This window comes from Coffea eugenioides, unplaced genomic scaffold (assembly GCF_003713205.1).
Source record: "Coffea eugenioides isolate CCC68of unplaced genomic scaffold, Ceug_1.0 ScVebR1_15;HRSCAF=72, whole genome shotgun sequence".
NCBI lineage: Eukaryota > Viridiplantae > Streptophyta > Magnoliopsida > Gentianales > Rubiaceae > Coffea > Coffea eugenioides.
The window spans coordinates 281,827-294,717 of NW_020862014.1; positions in this window are offsets into that span (position 1 = coordinate 281,827).

A 12,891-nucleotide genomic window follows, 5' to 3' on the forward strand; every position below is an offset into this window, starting at 1 on the left:
ACTCGTTATCGAGTCTCATTGTATTTGTTTGCATGTTTTAGGGCGTGACCGTGGTGCACAACGTTCTTTTGACGGAAGTGCATGAAACCACATTTGCGAGCTTGGTGAGTGTACTACTCACTTGTATGTTAATATATGGCTTTGATACTTGAACTTGGTGCTTTGAATGTTAATTGCTTGAAGTGAAAGTGTACTTTATCACTCTCACTATGTGCCTTATATCCTTGCTATCATGTGATTGAAATGTTACACGAAGTGTTACTTGAAATGAAAATACATGACTTGGTGTCGTTTGGACGAGTATCCAACGACTACAATTGTTATCAATGAGCTCAACCCCATTGGTAGTTGATTGAATCGAGCCGGCGAGGGCTTGGTCGTGCCAATTGATGTGCCTTGGGGAAATGTTTTGGAATCTTGTAGTATGAGAGACTCTCGATTCCGGTTTACTCGAGTAATACCAAAGTGCATGTGTTTGGATTTCGGGCCCGATAGGGGTATGTTAGGTGGAAGGAGTGGAAGTAAAGTGGAGTCTACGGTTGGTACTTTTGAACATTGACGGAGAGTCAATGACGTCCGATCAAGAAATGCAAACGAGGAAAGGGCTCTTGAGAGCCATCCGTATCCTTTTATCATCATATTTGACGTGTGCCTTTGCTTATTTTTACTATATTGAATGAAAGCTTGATGCTTATATGCACTTGGGTGCGTAAGTGATAGTATCTCACTGGGCAATTAGCTCACACCGTTCCTTTTGTTTTCCTTACAGGAATATGACTCTTTTTGGAATGAATCTTGATAGATGGTTGCCGAATGAACTAGATGTATATCTCTTTTGTTTTGTATATGAAGTGAAACCCTAAATGTATCTTTAGGGCCGTTTTCACTTTCAAGTTGGCAAACCGTGTATATATTAACTTTTGAGAACTTTTGTATGTCACTTTGGATTGTAATTGCTCAAGTTCAAGATGTGAATGTTTGCTTGCTATTTGGTTGGATTCTGACGGGTCGGTTACTATTCATGACCGACTCCGGATTTCATTTTTTTTATTTTGGGTTATTTTGCCATTTTGACTCGTTTACGCGCGTTATAAGTTCCGGAACGCAATAGATCGCTCTAAACTGCACCGTTAGTCCTGGCGAGAGCTGGGCAGGCAGTCCGCTAACCCCTCTGGTTCGCCTTAGGGGAAGGTGGGGCTGTCACAGGTGGTATCAGAGCCTAGGTTTGAATTAGCCTGGGTGTTATAGGAATGCTTGATTTGAGGGTTTATTGTTTATGGCCTTTAAGATTATTTATGGTTAATTGCTCTTTTGGTGTAGGATGGACGGATCTAGTGGACCGAGTGGTGACCCTGCAGGCGAGCGACCTCGTGTAGCGCTCCCCGTGATACCCTACCAGATACGGCCAGGAGGTGCCGTCGTACGTTGGAGTCCGTCTAATCGCCTCCGACGCTGTGAGTGTAAACATAAGTATGCCTATCCTAACGCTCTGGTGTTTGCTCTGGACAAGGAGCGTAAGGAGTTGGCCGGAGAGAATGCTCGACTGGAGGCCGAGGTGACCCAACTTAGGGCGGCCAATGAGAGACAGGCCGAGCGCGTTGAGGGCCTGAAGTACGACGTACTTGATGCAGAGGATAGGGTTGATGACCTCTGCGCTCAGCTGAAGGAGGTCCAAGAGCGCGAGAGTAAGCGAGCTCGCAAGGTGAAGGTTCGAGCTGCATCGATCCTGAATCTTTGCGCTGACGTGGTTGAGGGCGTGAGTGACGAGGACTCATGCGCAGGTCCTGAGGCTGGGGTTGGATCCACTCTATCGGGTGGGTCTCATAGCTCGTCATCGGTCTAGGTTATGACTCCTAGAGTTGTTTGGATAGTGTTGGTTTTGTATATAGGGCGGTTAGAGAGAAGGGCCTTAGCTAATCGTTTTGTACGGCGAGATTAGCTACGTGTATATTTCTTTTGATGCGGCCATTCCCTTGGGGATTGTCCATGCTTGTACTTGACTTGACTGAACTTGACTTGACTGCTTGTGTATATGTGTGTTGTTTGCCTTGTTTGGAATGTATATATTTGTTTGGAAAAGCTTTGAGTTTACTTACATGCATTGTTTTATATTGGTTTAGTACCATTGCCTAGACTAAGTAAAGTTATGGAAGGAACACGTAGTGGCCGGGGACGTGGGCGCGGAAATAGACAACCCACACCGGATAGGGGTACTGGGGAAACCTCTACTGGACCTAACCCTGACCCCAATGTGCAAATCGCTGCCGCTATGCAGCAAATGACTAATCTGCTAGCACAAGTAGTGCAACAACAAGGCCAGAATCCAAACCCTAATCCTGGAAACCCTGGCAATCATGTCGAGAGCGAAGACAGAGCTCTCGAACGCTTTCAAAAGTTTGCTCCACCCAAGTTTATTGGGGGACCTGATCCAGATGTTGCCGAGTGATGGCTCGAGAAAATGGTTGATATTTTTGCAGCTTTGCATTACACCGATGAACGGCAGGTGACTTTTGCCGTATTCCAGTTAGAAGGGGCGGCCCGTTCCTGGTGGAACGTGATACGCCAAAAATGGGAACGGGAGCAAATGCCCAGGACTTGGGTGAATTTTATTAGGGAATTCAATGCGAAATTCTTCCCTCCTCTAGTTCAGGAGAGGAAGGAAGACGAGTTCATCCGACTCCGCCAAGGAACTCAATCGGTGGCGGAATACGAGAGCCAGTTCACCCGTTTGTCCAAATTTGCGCCTGAGCTGATTATGACAGAGCAACGGCGAATCAGGCGTTTCATCCAGGGCTTGAACGTCGAAATCCAAAAGGACCTCGCAGTGGCTCAAATTAATGCTTTTAGCGAGGCCGTAGATAAGGCCCAAAGGGTAGAGAGTGCTCGATTGCAAGTCCGGAACTTCCAGGCTAAGAAGTGAGGCTTCCCTGGAAGCAGCTCCGGACAAGGGGACAAAGGTACTCCCTCCAAGTTTGGATGCGGAGCTGGAGGTGGGCGACAGTCAGGTTCCGGCAGAGGGGCTCAGTCTAGGGGCGGCCCAGCCGGGAGAGGCCAAGGTGGAAACTTCCAGAAGGGCTCAGGTTCGGCGTCTCGTGGACCTTGCGGGTACTGCGGAAAGCCGAATCACTCTGAAGACAATTGCTGGAAGAAGGGAGGTAAATGTCTGCGTTACGGAAGCGCAGACCACTAGCTTGCTACCTGCCCACTCATAACGCAAGACGGAAGGGGAACTCAAACCACGCCAAAGACCAATACGGGACCGAATAAGGGGAATGAGGCGAAACCCAAAGTGCCAGCTCGAGTCTATTCCTTAGAACCTTGACAGGTCCCAAATCCCTCAGAGGTCGTAGAAGGTACGACCCCTATTTTCCACCATTTTGCCAAAGTTTTAATTGATCCTGGTGCCACCCATTCCTTTGTTAACCCTGATTTCATGTGTGGCATCGATATAAAACCTGCTAGCTTACCATACAACCTAGAAGTTAGTACCCCTACGGGGAATCAACGGTTGGTTACTAGTATGGTTTATAGGAATTGTGAAGTGTGGGTAGGAGAAAGGAAATTTCTAGGGGACTTGATAAGTTTGGTCATTAAGGGGTATGATGTGATATAGGGTATGGACTGGCTATCCAAGTATAATGCCCAACTGGATTGTAAAACGAAAGTGGTGGAATTCCGTATCCCTGGTGAGGCAACCATAAGATTGGATATAAGGGGTATGTTAGCCTCATCTGCTTTGATTTCGGGCATTCGGGCTAGAAAATTGCTAAGTCGAGGGGCGCAAGGATTTTTGGCCTTTTTGATTAACACCCCCACAGATAAGTTGAAAGTGGAGGATGTGCCCATAGTGAAGGAATTTCCGGACGTGTTTCCTGATGAATTAGTAGCCTTACCTCCGGAAAGAGAAATTGAATTCAAAATAGACCTGCTACCGAGATCCTCACCTATCTCAAAAACACCATACCGAATGGCTCCTGCTGAGCTCAAGGAACTAAAGCTGCAATTACAGGACCTTCTGGAGCGGGGATTCATTCAAGAGAGTGGGTCTCCTTGGGGAGCTCCTGTACTTTTTGTGAAGAAAAAAGATGGTGGTTTGAGGATGTGTATTGATTATCGGGGTCTGAATAATATTACAATTAAAAATAAGTATCCACTGCCCCATATCGATGAGTTATTTGATCAGTTGCAAGGAGCGGTGGTTTTCTCGAAACTGGACCTCCGCCAAGGGTACTACCAGTTACTAATCAGGAAGGAGGATATTCCGAAGACCGCCTTCAACTCGAGATATGGGCATTACGAGTTCGCAGTGATGCCCTTTGGACTAACCAATGCTCCTGCCGCCTTCATGGACCTAATGCATAGGGTTTTTAAGCCCTACCTGGATCGATTTGTAGTGGTCTTCATCGATGACATCCTGGTCTATTCCAAGACCCGTAAAGAGCATGAGCAACACTTGGAGACTGTCTTGCAAACCCTGAGAGACCATCAACTGTATGCCAAGTTCAGCAAGTGCGAATTTTGGCTGGAGAAAATTGCTTTTCTGGGGCACGTAATTTCTCAAGAGGGTATTTCAGTTGACCCGGCGAAAGTAGAGGCTGTGACTAATTGGAAGAGGCCAGAAACTCCCACAGAGGTCCGCAGCTTTCTAGGACTGGCTGGATATTACCGGCGTTTTATCAAGGACTTCTCCAAACTAGCCGGTCCTCTAACCGATTTAACGAAGAAACATGGTCGGTTCTTATGGAACGCCCGAAGTGAGACAAGTTTTCAAGAATTAAAGAAGAGATTGACCATGGCCCCAGTTCTCGTCTTGCCAAATGGAGGTGACGGGTTTGTTGTGTATACTGACGCGTCACGAGAAGGTCTGGGTTGTGTACTAATGCAAAACCGAAATGTGATCTCTTTTGCCTCGAGGAAGTTAAAACCCCACGAGCAAAATTACCCGACCCACGATCTGGAGCTAGCTGCCGTTGTTTTCGCTCTTAAAAAGTGGAGACACTACCTATATGGGGTAACCTTCGAGGTTTACTCCGATCACAAAAGTCTGAGGTACCTTTTCTCACAGAAGGAATTAAACATGAGGCAGCGACGGTGGATGGAATTTCTGGAAGATTACGACTGTACCATCAACTACCATCCAGGAAAGGCGAACGTGGTGGCTGATGCCCTAAGTCGCAAAGCTCAGGTCGCGAGTCTAATGATCAAAGAGTGGGAATTGTTAGACTCCGTGTGTGAATGGAAACCTTGCCCTGGGAGCCATAAGGTGATTTTTGGCAATATTCAAGTGACTTCCACTCTCTTGGAGAGAATTAAAGAAGCTCAAAAGGAGGATCAGATGGTACGGAAGTGGGGAGAGAAAGTGGAAAAAGGAGAAACCACTGATTTCAATTTTGGTCCTGAGGGTATTTTAAAATACCGAAACCGAATAGTGGTGTCGAAGGATGAATCGTTGAAAACGGAGATTCTAGAGGAAGCCCATCGATCCAAGTATACAATCCATCCGGGTAGTAGTAAGATGTATCAAGACCTGAAAGGAAATTATTGGTGGGACAATATGAAGAAGGAAATTGCTCTGTACGTGCAAAAATGTCTCATATGTCAACAAGTGAAAGCAGAGCATCAAAAACCATCGGGCTTGTTACAACCCTTTGAGATACCTGAATGGAAGTGGTAAAACATCACCATGGACTTCGTTTCAGGTTTGCCGCGAACGCAGCGAGGACACGATGCCGTTTGGGTGATCGTCGATCGATTAACCAAGTCGACCCATTTCTTACCGGTGAACATGAAGTATTCCATGGATAAGTTGGCTCAACTGTACATGGACGAGATTGTAAAGCTGCACGGTGTTCCAGTAAGCATCGTCTCCGATAGAGATCCCCGGTTTGTATCTCGATTTTGGCAGAAGTTCCAAGAAACCCTGGGGACAAAACTCAACTTGAGCACGACCTATCACCCTCAGACGGATGGACAATCGGAACGAACCATTCAAACTCTCGAGGACATGTTACGAACTTGCATTCTGGATTTTGGAGGCAACTGGGGTCAACACATGACCTTAGTAGAGTTTGCATACAACAATAGCTACCATTCGTCGATTCAAATGGCTCCATATGAAGCACTATATGGACGAAAATGTCGATCACCAATCTACTGGGATGAAGTTGGCGAGAGAAAGGCACTGGATCCAACAACTATTCCTTGGATGGAGGAAGCTCGAGAAAAGGTCAAGTTGATACGGCAACGACTCCAAACAGCTCAAAGCCGACAAAAGAGCTACGCAGACAATAGAAGGAAAGATTTGGAGTTCGAGGTTGGAGACCATGTATTTCTTAAAGTCACCCCTTTACGGAGTGTCACGGCAGGCAAAGGAAAGAAGCTTCAACCGAGGTTTGTCGGATCTTATAAGATCTTGCAGAGGATAGGTGCGATAGCGTATAGACTAGAACTGCCGTCAAGTCTCTCGAGAATCCACGACGTATTTCATGTCTCAATGCTCAAGAAGTACTATCCCGACCCATCCCATATCTTACAACCGGAGGAGATCGACGTGGACGAATCGCTTGCTTACGAAGAAAAACCTGTCCAAGTGCTTGACCGGAAGGTCAAAGAGCTAAGAAACAAGCAGATTCCATTGGTGAAGATACTGTGGAGAAACCATGGGGTAGAGGAGGCTACCTGGGAAGTGGAAGAGGAGATGCGAAAGAAATACCCTAACCTTTTCGTGAGTTAAGGTGATAAATTTCGAGGGCGAAATTCTTTTAAGGGGGAGAGAGTGTGAGAACCCGTAATTTTCCATTTTCTAGGTTTTATTATTTTTCATGGCTTGTTTTCTGCATTTTCGTGTGTAGGAAAATTTCTAGATATTTTTAAGGAGCAGATATAGTTTTTAGATGATTTTTCTAGTATCAAATGGATTTTGAGAAATTAAGAGCGTATACCGGACGTAGGACCCACTAGTGCGAAAAGTTCGGAAAAATTCGGCCAACTAGGTTAAGTTTTGAATACTGGAATTAATTTACCGGGTGTTAAGAGATAAGTAGAGGTTGCAATTTGGATTGATATGAGATAGACAAGTTAGGTAGGTATTTAATAAAATGTGACAAGTGTCACCATGTGATTGCTTCATACCTTAAGACCACTATTCATGGTCTTACCAATTGACTAATTAAATCAAAAAAACAACCAAAAATTCTTCATTTCTTCTCCCTTGTTGGCCGGCCCTCTCTCTCAAAAAAGAAAGGAAGAAACTCTTCAAGTTTTGATATGAGAGAGACAAGTTAGGTAGGTATTTAATAAAAGGTGACAAGTGTCACCATGTGATTGCTTCATACCTTAAGACCACTATTCATGGTCTTACCAATTGATTAATTAAATCAAAAAACAACCAAAAATTCTTCATTTCTTCTCCCTTGTTGGCCGGCCCTCTCTCTCAAAAAAGAAAGGAAGAAACTCTTCAAGTTTTGCTTCCATTTTGCTCCAAATCATCAAAACCAACCATTGAAACTTGAACTTACTCCATAAAACCTCTTCAATTAGTGTTAGTAAGTTGTTTGGTGGAGTGATTTGGAAAGCTAGGAGGACCTCTTGCCCTCTCTCTCTTGTTTTTAAGGTAAGTTGTGAAGAACCACCCTCCTCCCTTAATTGATGCTTAAATCATGCTTAGTGGTAGTATGAGATGCAAGTTTATGGATTATTTCTTGATTTGTGGTTGAAGTGATGAAGTTTTATTATTTTTGGGGATTTTTCTGTTTTAATATAAGCATGATTGTGTGGCTATCTATGATGATTGGCAATGGTATATAATGACTCTAGGAGGTGGAAAAAGTGATTAATTGCAACCAATTTCTGGTTTGGAAGAAATTTCAGAAAATTAGGGTTCTTGTGGGAGCATTCTGCCCGAATTTTTAGCTCCTAGTTAGAGGCCGAATTGGCCTTGTCTTAAAACATAAAAGTTGTAGGGAATGACATTTTAGAGGTGCCTACAAAATTTCAGGTCAATCGGAGTAGTGTAGAATGAGAAAAGTTGAAATTACTATTGCTGTTCTGGTTTTACCCGAATGTAAGAACTGCGCCTGTAATTGGTTGTTTTTGCTGGAATTGCTTCCGAATTGGTTGTTGAGGCCTTCTGATGAAATTTATCCCTGTTTCTTAACTTTCATCTGGTTTTGGAATTTCTGGATTTGGACTTGGAGAGCCTGAGTTATGATGTTTCCGCTAGAATGCGTTTTGGGAATCTGTTTTTACGGTTTTGATGTAGTATCTTGCATTTTTGACCTGTTTGCACTCAAAACTGGGTTGAGTGACCTTCTGTGCTGTTGTAGTTCTGTCTTTTAGCTTCGAATCGGTGGGTCATACACCTTCATCCGATAATCGTAGTGAAATTGGTGCCATTACCGCAAAACGAGGACAAAAACTGTTTTTTTCAGGGCCAAAGCTAATTGCATTTCCGAATTTTCTGGTTTCCTTTAATGTTTGTATATGCTTATGGAATCCTATTGGGGTCATGTTTGGCCTTGGTTTATGACTCGTTATCGAGTCTCATTGTATTTGTTTGCATGTTTTAGGGCGTGACCGTGGTGCACAACGTTCTTTTGACGGAAGTGCATGAAACCACATTTGCGAGATTGGTGAGTGTACTACTCACTTGTATGTTAATATATGGCTTTGATACTTGAACTTGGTGCTTTGAATGTTAATTGCTTGAAGTGAAAGTGTACTTTATCACTCTCACTATGTGCCTTATATCCTTGCTATCATGTGATTGAAATGTTACACGAAGTGTTACTTGAAATGAAAATACATGACTTGGTGTCGTTTGGACGAGTATCCAACGACTACAATTGTTATCAATGAGCTCAACCCCATTGGTAGTTGATTGAATCGAGCCGGCGAGGGCTTGGTCGTGCCAATTGATGTGCCTTGGGGAAATGTTTTGGAATCTTGTAGTATGAGAGACTCTCGATTCCGGTTTACTCGAGTAATACCAAAGTGCACGTGTTTGGATTTCGGGCCCGGTAGGGGTATGTTAGGTGGAAGGAGTGGAAGTAAAGTGGAGTCTACGGTTGGTACTTTTGAACATTGACGGAGAGTCAATGACGTCCGATCAAGAAATGCAAACGAGGAAAGGGCTCTTTGTGACGCCCCGAAAAGTATGAGTGTGAGAACCCGTAATTTTTTCATTTTCTAGGTTTTATTATATTTCTCGGTTTTCTTGTTTTCAATGGCTTGTTTTCTGCACTTTCTGTATCCGGAAAATTTTCTAGATAAATTTTATGAGTAAATATAGTTTTTAGACGATTTTTCTAGTATCGAATAGATTTTGAGAAATTAAGAGCGTATTTTGAACGTGGGACCCGCAAGTGCGGTAAATGCATTATATTTTTGACAACTTGTTGGCATTTTGTATTAAGTGATATTATTTTACAAAGTGTTAAGATATTTGTATTGGAGAGACAAAAAGATAAGTTTTAAATCAAAAGGTGACAAGTGTCACCATCCTATTCACTATTGGACTTTTGACCATCTTACCTTAACTTTACTAAAACCAAAATTTGAAAAAAATCAAGCCATTTCTTCCTTCTCATGGCTGAAACTTGGAGAGCAAGAGAGAGAGAAAAACCTTCATCTTTCACTCCAATTTCTTACTTCAATCTTGAGTTTTAACCGATGGAATTGCAAATCACTCCATAAAAGTTGGTTACTAAGGAGATTCCAAGGTCTTGGTGGAGTTATTTTGGAGAAGGAACCACTAAGCTACTATCTTTTGTGAGGTATCAAGGTATGGTGTGTAAAGATTCATTGTTTGTTTCCAATAATGGTGAATTAGTGACTTGTAATGGCTAAAGAGATGGTTTGATGGATTATATTTTGAGTTGTGGTTGAATTGATGAACTTTTATAATTTTTGGGGATTTTTCTGTTTTAATATGAACATGGTTGTGTGGTTATGTATGATGATTGGAAATGATGTTTAAGGACTCTATGAGGTGGAAAAAGTGATTAATTGCAACCAATTTCTGTTTTGGACCAAAAATTGAAAAGTGAGGGTTTTGTGATGAACATTCTGTCCGAATTTTTAGGTCCTAGATAGAGGCCGAATTGGCCTTTTCTTAAAACATGAAAGTTGTAGGGAATGACATTTTAGAGGAGGCTACAAAATTTGAGGTCAATCGGAGTAGCGTAGAGTGAGAAAAGTCGAAATTACTATTGCTGTTCTGGTTTACCCGAAATTGGGATTTGCGACTGTAATTGGTTGTTTTGGCTGGAATTTCTTCAGAATTGGTTGTTGAAGCCTTCTGATGAAATTTATCCCTGTTTCTTACCTTTCAGCTGGTTTTTGAATTTATGGATTTGGACTTGGAGAGCCTGAGTTATGATGTTTCCGCTAGAATGCGTTCTGTGAATCTGTTTTTGTGACTCTGGAGTAGTATCTTGCATTTTTGACCTGGTTACACTCGAAACTGGGTTGAGTGACCTTCTGTAATATTGTAGCCCTATCTCTTAGCTTCAAAACGGTGGGTCTTGTACCTTCATCCGACCATCGTAGTGCTTTTGACACCATTTCCGCAAAATGACGTCAAAACTGTTTTTCTGATTTTGAGCTTAACTTTCATTTCCGGACTTTTCCCTAGCTTGACTTGTCTTTGTACTACTTGGAGCTTGCTGAATGGCTATTGGATGAACTTGTTGTTGTGTGTGTACCTTTGGGACTGGCTGAGGATATAATGAAGCCGTGGTGGCTGGAAAAGTTAGCAAATTCAGGGGAAATGCTGTCCGAATTTGGAATGGGCTTGATTGCTTTGCGTTTGTGCTTTAGGGCTTGGACTTGAGTGAAGTAATGCAATATGATGGATGGTTTCAGAGCCGTGGAGGTGAGTGACCTCAAACTATTTCTAAAATTATTTATGAACCATTTCTTGCATTATTTACTTTTGAACTGTTTTCAAAGTTACTTTTGGAACTGTTTTCTTGCATATCATGCGTGCTTGCATATCAGTGTCTTGTTATTATTGATTTTGTTTTCAATGATTGTTAAAACGAGTTTTCTAGGCGAGTGCGTACTTTATCGCACTCGACCTAAATAAATATGAAATTTTCAATGATTAATGATTAAATGCTACTTGCGCATGAATGTAAGCCTTTTGGGCTGAACTGGCCATTGCCCCTTGTTACCGGTCGTCTCGAGCCAGAAGAGGACTCGGTCGGGCGACTAGGAACTTGGGTGAACGTTTCGGTATACTCGAGTATTACCTTTGTAGGTTGGTGGAGGTTGGTGGAAAATGATGCAATTTCAAATGAAAAAAAAAAGGGAAATGACAGGAGAACGAACGTATCATTTTCATGAATGTTACTATCGCTTTCCATTGTACATGTTTCTTGAATTATTGATACTCCATATTTAATGTTTTGTAAATGTTGTAATTGTTTCTGGACTTATCATGTGATTTATGACATCATTGAAATGAACTATTGTTAAACCGATTTGATTACTGATTTTACCGGTTACTCGCTGAGCTTCTAGCTCACCCCAAAAATATTTTATTCCCCTCCACAGGGCTCAAGGCTAAGGCAGGACTTGTTGTGCTTATTCACGTGAATGGATGGCTTTTGACATGTAATTATTGGAGAATTTGATGTAATATTTGAGTTTTATCTTGTAATCTGTTTGACGAATGTAGTGAACGATTGAGTCCCGGCGAGAGCTGGGCAGGCGGCCCGCTGAACCCTCTGGTTCGCCTCAGGGGAAGGTGGGGCCGTGACAGTTGGTATCAGAGCTTAGGTTTCAGATCTCTGTAGTGTATCCTAGGCTTGAAGTTTAGGATGCCGGACTGTGGGTTTGATTTGACTCTTAGTGTTTACTTGGAATGCTTGAGTGATTTTTGCGGGATGTCTCGACTTGATTGGTACAAGAGGGAATGTCGAGGACGACATTCTTTTAAGGAGGGGAGTTTGTGACGCCCCGAAAAGTATGAGTGTGAGAACCCGTAATTTTTTCATTTTCTAGGTTTTATTATATTTCTCGATTTTCTTGTTTTCAATGGCTTGTTTTCTGCACTTTCTGTATCCGGAAAATTTTCTAGATAAATTTTATGAGTAAATATAGTTTTTAGACGATTTTTCTAGTATCGAATAGATTTTGAGAAATTAAGAGCGTATTTTGAACGTGGGACCCGCAAGTGCGGTAAATGCATTATATTTTTGACAACTTGTTGACATTTTGTATTAAGTGATATTATTTTACAAAGTGTTAAGATATTTGTATTGGAGAGACAAAAAGATAAGTTTTAAATCAAAAGGTGACAAGTGTCACCATCCTATTCACTATTGGACTTTTGACCATCTTACCTTAACTTTACTAAAACCAAAATTTGACAAAAAATCAAGCCATTTCTTCCTTCTCATGGCTGAAACTTGGAGAGCAAGAGAGAGAGAAAAACCTTCATCTTTCACTCCAATTTCTTACTTCAATCTTGAGTTTTAACCGATGGAATTGCAAATCACTCCATAAAATTTGGTTACTAAGGAGATTCCAAGGTCTTGGTGGAGTTATTTTGGAGAAGGAACCACTAAGCTACTATCTTTTGTGAGGTATCAAGGTATGGTGTGTAAAGATTCATTGTTTGTTTCCAATAATGGTGAATTAGTGACTTGTAATGGCTAAAGAGATGGTTTGATGGATTATATTTTGAGTTGTGGTTGAATTGATGAACTTTTATAATTTTTGGGGATTTTTCTGTTTTAATATGAACATGGTTGTGTGGTTATGTATGATGATTGGAAATGATGTTTAAGGACTCTATGAGGTGGAAAAAGTGATTAATTGCAACCAATTTCTGTTTTGGACCAAAAATTGAAAAGTGAGGGTTTTGTGATGAACATTCTGTCCGAA